This window comes from Panicum hallii, chromosome 8 (genome assembly GCF_002211085.1).
Source record: "Panicum hallii strain FIL2 chromosome 8, PHallii_v3.1, whole genome shotgun sequence".
Classification (NCBI taxonomy): domain Eukaryota; kingdom Viridiplantae; phylum Streptophyta; class Magnoliopsida; order Poales; family Poaceae; genus Panicum; species Panicum hallii.
Window position 1 is genome coordinate 18,610,946 of NC_038049.1, and position 13,016 is coordinate 18,623,961.

General features: G+C 45.3%; 1 pseudogene; it reads left to right on the forward strand.

The window, feature by feature from the left end:
- Positions 1 to 8,929, forward strand: part of LOC112903672 — a 29,302-nt pseudogene extending 20,373 nt beyond the window's left edge.
- Positions 8,930 to 13,016: the final 4,087 nt, after the last annotated feature.

Consider the following 13,016-nt stretch of genomic DNA (forward strand, 5'->3'; position numbering starts at 1 on the left):
AATAAGGCAGGATCATGTGCACTTTGTGAAAACCAAGCAGCTCTTATCACCGTACAAAGCGTTCAAACCAAGCACGGGGAGCCTGTTTAAGACCATATAAGGCACGACGAAGACGGCAAAACATATCCTGGAGGTGCATTAACACCTGGCGGTGCTGCATATAAACTGCCTCATGTAAATCACCATGAAGAAAGGCATTCTTAACATCCATCTGAGAGATATCCAGGACTTGAAGCAGCCACGGCAATCAGAGTACGAACCATGGTATGTGAGCAACAGGAGCAAAAGTCTCATCATAATCACAGCCTTGAGTCTGCTGAAAACCTCGGGCAACCAGACGAGCTTTATATCGCTCAATAGAACCATCAGATTTGGTTTTAATTTTGAAGACCCATTTACATGTGATAGGGACTGTATGAGGTGGTAGTGGAACAATATCCCAAGTACCTGTGCGCTCAAGTGCAGCGAGCTCCTCAGACATAGCAGCCTGCCATTCCGGAATGATAGAAGCTTCATGATAAATGGATGGCTCATCAAGAATAGCACTGGCACGTGGAAATCTCAATTTATGAGGTGGCTGAATATTGGCGCGATCACGCAGATTGTAGCTAGGCCCAACCTGTGACTCATCAGGAGCATTAGAATCAACCAAAACAGGAGCATCGGGACTGGCCGAGGAAGATGGACTAGATGGAGGCTGTAGATGAGTGGTAGAGCGACGCGTGTAAACACGTGTTATGGGTGGTTTACATGGTGGAGATGGGATTGGTGGAGTGTCATTAGGAGGTGGTGGAGTGTCATCAAGAGGAGTTGGTGTAGACGAAGGTGGATCATCACTAGATAAAATAGGAGGAAGGTAAAGAAAAGATGTAGATTCTGTAGAAGAAGATGATGAATGGGTAGAAGGGTTATAAAAGAAAGGACGATCCTCAACAAATGTCACATCACGAGAGATACGCATGCGACGAGTGGAAGGATCATAACAACGATAACCTTATGCTCAGGACTATATCCTAAAAAAACACATTCAGCCGACTGAGCTGTCAACTTAGTTCGCTCACGAGATGGAAGCAAAACATAGCAGGTACATCCAAACACCCGAAGATGATCATAGCAAGGAGGAGTGCCAAAAAGAACTTCACCAGGACACTTGCCAGATAGTTTGGATGACGGTTGTCTATTAATAAGATAAACAGATGTTCAGATCGCTTCCCCCCAAAAGTGAGAGGGAACAAAGGAGGCAATTAGAAGAGTCCTAGCAGTTTCAATGATATGACGATGTTTGCGTTCAGCTACACCATTTTGAGGATGGGCTCCAGGGCATGAGAGCTGAGGAAGAGTACCTTCAGAGACCAGAAACTGGCGAAAAAGATCAGACAAATATTCTCCACCAGAGTCAGAACGAAAAATTTTAATAGAGGTGGAAAATTGAGTATGAACCATGCGAGTAAAAGACTGATAAATAGAATATAATTGGGACCGGTGTTTCATAAAGTAGAGCCAAGTGTATCGAGAGTGATCATCAACGAAGATAACATAATATTTATGGCCACCTTTAGTAGCAAAAGGAGCTGGGCCCCATACATCTGAGTGAATAAGATCAAAGGGTTTAGCAGAGTGAGAGACACTAGAAGGATAGGGAAGTTGAATCTGTTTTCCAAGCTTACAACCCTTACAATGAAAGTTAGACTCGATAGATGTATGACCTAAATAGCCCTGATGTACTAATGTGGACAAGCGAGACCCGCAGAGATGACCAAGTCGATGATGCCACTTCGTGAAGGATGATGGAGATGATGATGAAACAGATGACACACGAGCATCGGAAGAAGGAAGACGCAAGGTGTCCAAAATGTAGAGGTTAGAAGTACCTCTACGGCGATGGCCAGTCCCAATCACAATCCCGCTTTGACGATCCTGAATAAAACAAGATGAGTCATCAAATCCAATAAAACAATTATGATCAGCAATTTGGCCCACTGAAAGAAGATTCATGGACAACTTAGGTACAAATGAGACATCAGGGACAGAAAATTTGGTATTACTAAGAGAACCCCGATGAGTAATATAACAGGATGTACCATCAGCTGCCTGAATAGAGGCATCGTCAGTGATTGGCTTGCAAGTAACCAACTGAGACTGATCAGATGTCACGTGAAAGGAGGCCCCGGAATCAAGAACCCAAGCCAGCTGAGAGGCATCAACAGATGAAGCAGCAACAACAGAGACAAAACCATCTCGAGCAGTAGAAGAGGTACCACGGCCACGAGCAGCACGAGAAGCTCCACGGGCACGATACTCAGCTAGCTTCTCAGGATATGCAGAAAAACAATTTGCCGATAGATGAGTAGTCTTGCCACAATGCTTACATGGCTCTGAAGATGTACCTCTAGGTACAGTGATCCGCTGAGAGGCTGCCAGCACACTATGGGGTATTGTCACAGTGGATAAAGAAGACATAGACTGCAGGCGTGTCTCTTCAGCAAGTAATTCAGCCAAGGCTTGGTCCATGGTTAAAGTAGATGAATTATGAAGCAGCCGAGTACGAATGGAATCAAATTCTGGCTTCACTCCCATGACAAAACGATATGTCAGAAATTTTTCAATGAATTTGTGGGCTGGGCAGTCAGCTGCTGTGCATTCATTCACCATGGAAGTCAATGAACCCATCAAACGGTCATAAGTAGAATAATAGTCATCAATAGACATATCACCTTGCTCAATGACATGAATTTGCTGCATGAGATTATGGAGAAGAGCACCACTGCCCTGAACATAACGCTGCTTTAGAGCAGACCATATTTGCTTAGCTGTTTTAAACTTTCTGATACTCATAATCATGGACTGTTTAATGCTATTAACCATGGCAGCCATCACCTTCCCATCATTTATTTGCCATGTGGTGATAATACTAGCATTATTGCCATCAGACTTAGGTGGATCATTAGTGAGGTGGGAGTAAAGACCATGACCTCTCAGAGTAGTTTCAACACAAAAAGACCACTCCGGATAATTGGAACCATCAAGAGTGATATTAATAACAATGGGACTGATCTGAGCCATGGTGAAGATTGCAAGAAATGAGAGCAGAAATATCACCAGCCGGCAGACGGAGCCTCTCAAGCCAACAGAAGCAGCAATCAGGCCGACCGAGGTGGACGGCTACCAGAACAGAGCAGCCGCACACCCCCCTTCCGCAGCAGACAGACGGGGCGCCGAGAAGAGGAAACGGGCCGTAGCAACCGGCGGAGGGGCGCAGCAACCGGCGGCAGATGGGCACAGCAACAGGCGTCCTGGGTGAACAGGCGGACAACCAGAGAGGTGACGAGCGGCTGCAACAAGCAGCAGGCTTGACGACGGGTGACGGAGATGGGGCCGCAACGGCGGCGGACGGGAGGGCCGCGACGGGTGGCGGGCAGACGAAGCGGACAGGCGGACGGCGCCGGCCGCTGCAGACGCGGGACGGATGGGGAGGCCGCGACAGGCGGCGCGCGCGGCGCCTGAGCGCGGCGCGTGCACGTGAGGCAACTGGTGGACGGGCGGCGGGCCAAAAAAAAAAACGGATCTCGGGTGGATGCGGAGGTGACGCTCCTCACCCTAACCCTACCTGCTCTGATTCCATGTTACCGTGTATGAAGATAGCAATCCAATGTGAAGCAGGAGTCTTGATGTGTATATGTACAGAGAGGAATATGGGCCATGGGCCTAAAGTAGACATGCTGCTTAACAAAAACTAGTCTTCAGAATAGGAACAAAGTCATCGCAAATCAGAGCTTGTTTGTAGCACGTTATGCAACTCATTTACTTGATGAAGTTATTCAGGTGGGGTTGGATGAACTTGACACAATCATCGAGCAGTCCGTGAAGTGTTCCAGGTATAAAATGGATCCCACCCTTTCACTAACACATTATCCCAACTGGAGGTATGCACCATCAGTGGACAATTGGAGAAAAGCACAGAAAATTTGTGATTACTTGCAAGACTTTCATAGGTACAAAGACATCATGCACAAATTTCCTAGTCCAGATAATTTGTTTGATATGGTGTGGAATGTGAAGGAAAAGGTGCATCGCAATACTGACATTGATAGGTTCAAACCAGTTTGGGAAGTCCTTCAGCGTAGCAAGGAGGAGGAAGGACTTTCCACTATGCGGTGGAATATGAAAAATAAGTTCAAGGAATGCTGGAAAGTCTGTTTCTTGCATTTTTGTATGCCTATGGTCATGGATCCTAAATACCGTCTGGAACACATCAAGTCACGCATGCAGCCTTTTACGGTGGAGAGTGCTTATACTGTGGACAGTGACATAGATAATTATATTTGCGAAGTGCATGAAACATTGCTTAACCTCTATGGTGAATATTCCAATCAGATCCAAGAACCTGACTGCACTTCATGGTCTAAAATTAGCATGGGAAAGTTCATAGGTAGAGATATTCTGCACGAGTTATATCTTCACACTGAATATCCATATGGTCAGCGACCACTGACTGAACTTGATCACTACTTGCAAGAGGCACGACTTGCTACAGGTGAGTCCAGTGTTCTCCAATGGTGGAAGGAACATTGCCTGACCTATCCTACGATTGGTCGGATGGCACGCGATATATTGGCGCTACCATGCAGTACTGATAACAAGGCAGCTACAAGAACTGCGAGACCTGTAATGTTCGAGTCAGGCAATACAAGCCGGGTTCAGATACTTGTCTGTATCCAGGATTGGCTCGCACCAGCTGGTATGACCTGTGCCCTTGCATCTCCTGTTTCTAATCTGATCACAGACAGTACTAACCGAACCTCTCATGTTTTTGTAGGTACTAGAAGTGTGGAGTGACCCGATGATCTTTAAAGGTGAACACTAAGTCCTTCCTGAATCAAATGTTCAATGTAAGGTGCTCTCCTAGCTAGTTCACCCTCTGTCCGGTGTCACTAGCTGTGGCTCATATAGCTACTTTTCCAGTGCAGACTTTAATGATGAAAAACTGAGGGGGTGGTGGAGCACTCCAGGTGTAGTTTCAACCGATTTTTTGGGTATAAGAATGCTGCTGGAGTAGTAAGGCTGAGTAGTGAGGAGCTTGCAAATAGTGCTTGCCTCTAGTTTCAGATACTTGCTCTACAAGCACTCTATCTACTGATCGTTTCAGATATCCACTCGCTACTGTTACATTCTCTCCCACTGCCAGATTGGCCTCTTTAGGCTCAATATGAAGCAGCTTTGCTTTCGAGGAATTTGGAACTCAGAGGTGGCCACACATTTTTCAAAAGAAGTGCTGGTTGGCTCCTTTTTGGTCCCGCATATATATGTGCTGTCTTTTTCACCTCTATAGTTATTCAGGAACACCAATCGAGCGAGAAGCCCGTCCCCGTCGCAGCAATCGCACAAGCTGGAGTGTGGTGCAGCGGTCCCTGTCACCAACTCTACGGTCTCCAATGGTTCCTCGTCATTGGCCTGGTAGGACTTAATTAAGTTCAATAGAATCTCAGCTTAGCCTAATCATGACCACTAACCAATCTTAATGCGGAAATTAAATACTTAATGACTAACTAGAGCTTGAAGGTACCATAGACACCTTAATTGTCGTAGTTGGGTTGAATTCGAAGTTGATGAAGTTGTAGATTTAGCCCTCAAATGGTATTAGTTTGGTTCGCTTGTTGGAATGTTGGTTGCTTGATATTGTTTTACAAACACAACACTGATGAAATGTTAAATCCAAATTTGGTGTTCTATTCAACTACTGTGCCCACTTATTCCTATATGGAAAGGTTGTTCAGTTAAACTCTAAAACAGAAGTTTTCTCAGTTGCATTAGGACAGTGTTCAGATAGCGACATAATCTTGCTCAAGTTGCTCCACATCTAACTACTATGCGTCCATGCCTTTTCAGTTGACCTGTTGACTGGAAATATATTTAGTTAACCTCTTGTGTTGTATATGGGAACGGTAACTGCCAGTTGCACAATGTCGCAAGAAATAGAAAGCAATGTAAAGTAATCAATTTGTCCAATTAAATTCTGCATCCTTCCCATCTAAAAAAACTCAAGTGCTGCATGCTTATAGAAAAAAAGGAATATCTGCATGCCATGCGCCTTTAACGCGAACTAATTTTGTATAATAGAAATGATTCTGCATAAAAAGGTATCATTTCACTTCTTTTGTAACATGAGTATTTCAACTGTAATAACCAATTTAATAAGTTTACACAATATCTGACGTTTTATTTTTATGTTTAGTTTTTGTTTCATTTTTTTTTGATACTATTCGATATCATTGATAGTTTGATACTTGGGCCATTGCTATTTACTAATTCTATCACACATAAGAGTGTCATGCATTGTCCAATGTCAAGTTCATAGTGGAGAGGCCACGTTTTTGAAGCCGTATGTCATCATACCCCTTTTTTTCGAGTTCAAGATAGCATTCAGTAACTTAAAATGGGTTGTCTTCTATATAAATAATGAGTATATTAAAATATATTGTTTCCTTTTATGCTAAACTTCCAAAAAGAGGACACATTGTGACCTATTTATAACCTGGACCGCCATGACTTTTAGATCAATGGTCCAAAACACTTTGGGAGCACTGTAAACAAATCTCGGAAAACATGTGTTCAGTTAATTTCTCCCATGCAAGTTTGTTCAATTGTATTAGGAAAATGTTCAATAGCAAACCATCGTCAACTTGTTCATACTAACTTCTTCATACTAAAAATGATGTGCCTTTTGATGCAAAGGAATGGAAAGATGCATTTGGCAATGCCAGCAATGACGTAGTTGAACAAGAGGAGAGCACTGACAGCATTCCTAGCCCACTGTTCTTGGGCACAAAGCCGAAGAAAAGGCTCACTTCCAAGGTGTGGGATGACTTCGTACCCTCCTTTGTCAATGCGAAGCTTGCGCACGCCGAATGCATGCACTGCCACAGGGTCTTCAACTATGATGGCACCTCCAGCCTTTGGAATCACCAGGCCAGGTGCAGCCCTAGCATTCAGGCTCAGAAGAGGCCAAAGCTGCACGGGCATGCATCCCTGCCATCAACGCAGAAGAACACTACAACAGCTATTTCTGATCCAAAACAGAAAAGGCTACCATTCTTGCTATCTAGCCACAAGAAAGGCTTAGGCACAGCAGGTACAGTGCCTGAGCTGGAGCTTGCCTCGCCTGACACTCCTACAAACACGAATAGGATGAATCAAGAGGTTGATCAGAGTGGGTCTCATGAGAAACTTGCAGCACCCAAGCAGAAGAATCTAGCACTGCCAGTTGTTTCCACTGATAAGGATAAGAAGAATCAAGGAGTTGACAAGGACATTTCTCATGAACTCGTCAGGATATTAGCCATGCACAGACATGCAACAAGGATGGTGGAACAAGACGACTTTGGGTTACTTGTTGCTCACTTGAATCCTGCGGTCAAGATTCCATCCCACATTGACCTGATGATGAAGACTTTTGACTTGTTTCGGCAAGAAAAGTCCAAGCTGAAGGAGAAGTTAACAGCTTTGTCATGTCGTGTTTGCCTGAGTGCATACATATGGCACTACGATCTACTGCTGGTATTCTTGTGCTTGACTGTTCACTACATTGATGATGAATGAGAGAAGCAGAACAAGATCATCAGATTTTGCCGTGTGGATCCCTCTTGCAGCACAGAAGAATTGAGATATACCATATTGCGAGCTATTGAAGATTGGGGTCTTGATGACAAGGTTTTCAGCATTATACTGGATGATGCATTTGTTGATGATTCAGTGGCTTCAAATGTCAAAGCCAGTCTTCAGAAAAGGAACAAGTTGCCGCAAATCAGAGCTTGCTTGTGGCACGTTATGCAACTTATTTAATTGATGAGGTTATTCAGGTGGGTCTGGATGAACTTGACAGAGTCATGGAGATGTTCACAAAGTGTTCTAGGTATCAAATGGATTCCATGCCTTCTCTTGTATATTATCCCAACTGCAGATATGCACCATCATTTGAAGCCTGGACAAAAGCACAGAAAATTTGTGACATCTTGGAATATTTTCATAAATACAAGGACTTCGTGCACAAGTTTCCTAGTCCAGTTGCTTTGTTTGATAAGGTGTGGAATGTGAAGGAAAAGGTGGATCGTAATACTGATACTTATAGGTTTAAACCAGTCTGGAAAGTCCTTCAGCGTGAAAAGGAGGACGAAGAAGTTTCCACTATGTTGTGGAAGATGGAAAGGAAGTTCAAGGAATGCTGGAAAACCTGTTTCTTGCATTTTTGTATGCCTATGGTGATGGATCCTAAATACCGTCTGGAACACATCAAGTCACGTATACAACCGTTTACTGTGGAGAGTGCTTATACTGTGGATAGTGACATAGATTATTATATTTGCGAAGTGCATGATACATTGCTTAACCTCTACTTCGAATATTCGAGTTAGGTGCAAGAACCTAACTGCACTTCTTGGTCAGAAATTAGCATGGAAAAAGAGTTCATAGGTAGAGATATTCTGCATGAGTTATATCTTCACACTGAATATCCATATGGTCAGCGACCACCGACTGAACTTGATCACTACTTGCAAGAGGCACGTCCGGCAACAGGTGAATCCAGTCTTCTACGATGGTGGAAGGAACATTGCCAGACCTATCCAACCATTGGTCGGATGGCACACGATATATTGGCACTACCTTGCAGTAACAACTACAATGCAGCAACAAGAATTGCGAGATTCGTGATATCTGAGTCAGGCAATACAAGCCGGGTTGAGGAACTTGTCTGTATTCAGGATTGGCTCACACCAGCTGGTATGACCTGTGCCCTCGCATCTCTTGTTTTTGATCCGACCATGATCTATATTAATCGAACTTCTCGTGCATGTATAGGTACTGCAAAGGTGGAGTCAGGCAAATAATCTTCAAAGTTGGATACTTCACCATTCCTGAACCTACTATTACATGCAAGTTGCTTTCCTAATATGTTTCTTGAATCAGTTTGAAGCGATTAGCAATGGCTCATTCAGATTCAGTTACCTTTCAGGTGCAGGACTCGATGAAGAAAAAAACTCTGCAGGTCGCTTTAGGTGAGTTGTGGCCAATCTTTTGGATGCTTGATTTGTAATGAGGCTTTTGCGTGTGTGAACTGTGAGCCGCTTGCCAGTGCCAATAGCTCTTACCTCAAGTTTCAGATACTTGCATTTTATGTACATGTATTTTAAGAATTTGTCATGGCTAGCTATTTGCAAGTATGACATATGGGCAGGGCTTAGACCGACTTAACCCCTAGGCCCTGAGATTAGCTGCCAGACATCACCGCCATTGGTGTGAGTGAGTGCGGGGCAAGAGCAGACACCTTACGAGGAGAAAAGCAGTGGTCAGTGGAAATGTGAGGGTAAAAATTTTAAAATGCTCCCTAAGAGGATCTTCAAAAGACTCTTTATATCTTTAGGAAATAGTGATTTTGATAAAAAATTACCATTCAACAGTTGCATATCTAAATATAGATCTTCTCTGTTCCGGATTTCTCGCTAGCCAAATATGTAGAGCGAGAGTTGCTCTCTAGACTATGTATAAAATATAAAAAAGCTGTTTGAGAGTACAAAGATATAAAAATAATTTTTATTCAAATAAATTTCTAAATAATAATTTAAAGAGTAGATTTTGGAAAGGTTTCTGGAGATGCTCTAAGTCCAAAATCTCTCTTTTTTAAGGAAAAAGTCCAAAATCTCTTGAAAACAGGGAAGAGGAGAGCGCAGCACAATGGGCTCGGCCCATTCAGATAATTGGGCTGTACAACCTTGCATGTTGAGCTGCCGTGTGGTCCGTCGCGGCCTCTTCTTCGCCGCCGCCCGCTGGTTGGGTCGTGCTTCATTTCCCTTCCGGCCTTCCCTGCTTCTGCTGCATAGTATATTGCTAGTTGGCGCGCCGGCGCAGGTGAGATGCCAAGCGCGGGGAAAAGTGGCGGGGGAAAAAAGACTTTCGCCAGTTCCATCGCTCTCCGTTGCAGCCTCGTCTCTTCCGCCGCCGCCAAGGTAAAGACTCCGCGTTCCCCTCTCTATCTCCCTTGATTCTGAGAACCCAGCTTTGTTGATCCGTCTCTCGTGCTGTGGGATTAGTAAGAATCGATGTGTGTGCCTCCCAAGTTCCTGATGGTTTTTGCTAGATAACGCACCGCTCCTTGTTCAGTTGTTCATCGCAATAGATTTTGGTTTTGGTTGATTCGACTGACCGTTTGTTTCGGAAAGCGAACTTGCGAATCGGAGGTTGGAGCAGATGATTTAGTTCTATCGCTGTGTAGGTATGGGTCAAGATTGTGATGGCCCCCTGACTGCGTCGGTGAAGAAGATGAGGGAACGGGGAATGGTACGGAGCTCATATCTTCTATCCATGCTTATTCCCTCAGATTTTGTTAGTCTTCTGTATTATTAATGTTGTTCTACGAACACAGCTTTCTTACTTACATATCGTGTCCCATATTTAGTCTTGCACTCCTCATGTATGCTCAGTACTTATATGCATGAAGACTTTATTCAGTTTGCTTATGGAATAGAAATCTGCTTGATTGCATTTGGACAATGTTGAGATAGCAGCATAATTTTTTAATTCTCTCATTTTTGTTTATATTCACAAATAGTTTTTCTTGATTCCTAGGCATGGAAGATGTGGTTGACAATGTGAAGAATGAATTAGTTGAACAAGAAGAGAGCACTGGCAGCATCCCTAGCCCGCTGTTCTGCACAACAAGGCCGAATAAAAGGCTTCGGTCAAAGGTGTGGGATGACTTCATACCCACCTTCGTCAACGGGAAGGTCGTGCGGGCTGAATGCATGAACTGCCACAGGACCTTCAACTACAACAGCACCAATGGCACTACCGGCCTGCGCAATCACCAGAGCAAGTGCAACCCTGGGACTCGAAAGAGGCCAAGGCAGCATGAGAATACACCCTTGCCATCTACACAGAAAAGCATAGCAGCTGTCAGCTCTGACCCAAAACAGAAGAAACTCTCATTCCTTCTATCCGGCCAAAACAAATGCACGGGAACATCAGATGAAATCCCTATGCGGGAGCTTGCCTTCCCGGACACACATACTGACAAGAATGGGAAAAAACAGGAGGTTGATCAGAACGGGCCTCATGAGCTACTTGCAGCACCTGAGCTTTCCACTGATCAACTGAAGAATCAGATACATGGGGAAAATTTATGGCCTCTTTACGGCGCACAATACTACCACTTGGCAGTACGTAGTATAGAAAAGATCCAACCGTCCATTAGAAGGGGTAAGATTGTCATTAGTAATTTAATATAAATTAGGGATAATTTTTATAATTTTTTGAATTTTGTCTATTGCAACCATTTTTGGCATATTGCAACATTTTTAGGCCATTGCATCAGGGGTGAAACCTTATAATGAAATAATTTTTCCCATATTACCCTTATACTACCTATACTACCTAGATATACTATCTCATACTACTAATCAATGTTTTAGTGGTATAGAAAAATCTCGATCGTCCGATGTTTACATACGAGTCTGTCAGACCCGGGCCACGGGGCTGTGTACATCAAGGAGTCCGTATTGGACTAGGGATAGGACGTGTCCTGTACCTCATTTATGTTGTATTCTACCCGCATGCGGAGTAGAACTAGTCGATACAGAAGGAAACTACTCGAGTTGTACTTGAGTACGATTTCTATGTTAGTATCAGACTAGGATTCATGTAACCCTGTCCCCCGGATATATAAGGGCGGCAGGGACCCCCTCAAAAAAAGAGTCACCTGATCAACATCAAGGCAATACAAACCATCATACAGGACGTAGGGCATTACGCATATTGCGACCTGAACCTGTCTAAATCTTGTGTTGTCTGCACCTTCAAGTTCCTGATCTCGGCGCATCCCAACCTAAACCTACCACTTGGGTATACCCCTTGGTGGGCAGCCGGATAAAACCCGACAGCTGGCGCGCCAGGTAGGGGTCGCATCAAGATCCGCTGGAGAACCGATGGCGATTTTTAAGTTCCCCCAGTCCCGTGCTCCCTGAGGGCACGACCTTTGTTTTTGGCTCGTGGGTCTGCGTTGCACGGCGCAGGCGGTCTCCGTCGGCACACCGTCAACGACACCTTCAAGCTAAAGACACTCGCCGCAAGGCTTGACGACTTTGTCGATAATCTCGACGAGTCGCCGTTTTCTGACTCTGCCAGGGAGACCGAGGCAGCGTCTGTTTCTACTTTTCCTTTTTTCCACGTGCGAAAAGGACTTGGACTCTTTGCTCCAGGCTGGAGGTTCCGGGGCCACCGCATGTCGGGAGGCTGAGGATCACCTGGCCGCTTGCGGGCTGATGATCACCACCACCTCCGAAGGATGAATTGTTCATTGGAGGGGGATGAACTTGTTCGACTCACTCGAACATGATGACCGATTGGTAGCCCATCTTGAGCCTTTGCCTTTTCAGGAGGGCAGGGCGTTGGCTCCCATATCCGAGGGCTCGACTGAGCTAGTCGAAGCCCCTTCCGAAGAACTCGCAACTTGCCAAGTCCTGATGGCGGAAGAAGGGACGACGACGCCCTCATCCCCATTGGCGCACTTGACGGCATATCAGAAGATGAAGACACCGCAGAAGCCGAGAACGAGAACGACGCCGAGCGCGACGCGCGACGTGCAAGGAACAGAGCTCGTGCGGTTCGCAGAAGGCGCGCCAACGAGCGATACGTTCTGCACAGCGCGAACTCGACGCCGAATTCGCCGCGGCAGATGAACGTGGCTTCAGGACTCCTGTGGCCAACATTGCTCGGGTAACAGCACTACTCGAGCGAAGCAACGACCCCAACGTCCGACAAGCACTCATCTACGCCCAACGGACGTGGGTCCAGTTGGACCAGCAGGCTCCGGCATCGCTCGTCAGGGACGAGCACGTCGGAGACAGCCGAAGCCAGGCCCCAAGTCGAACAACGGTCATCGCCCGCGACCCCAACGCAGCAACAACAATGATGGCGTGGGTGGAAGCCATATCACCGGTGGGAGGCGACAGCCACCTCCGGCAAACAAC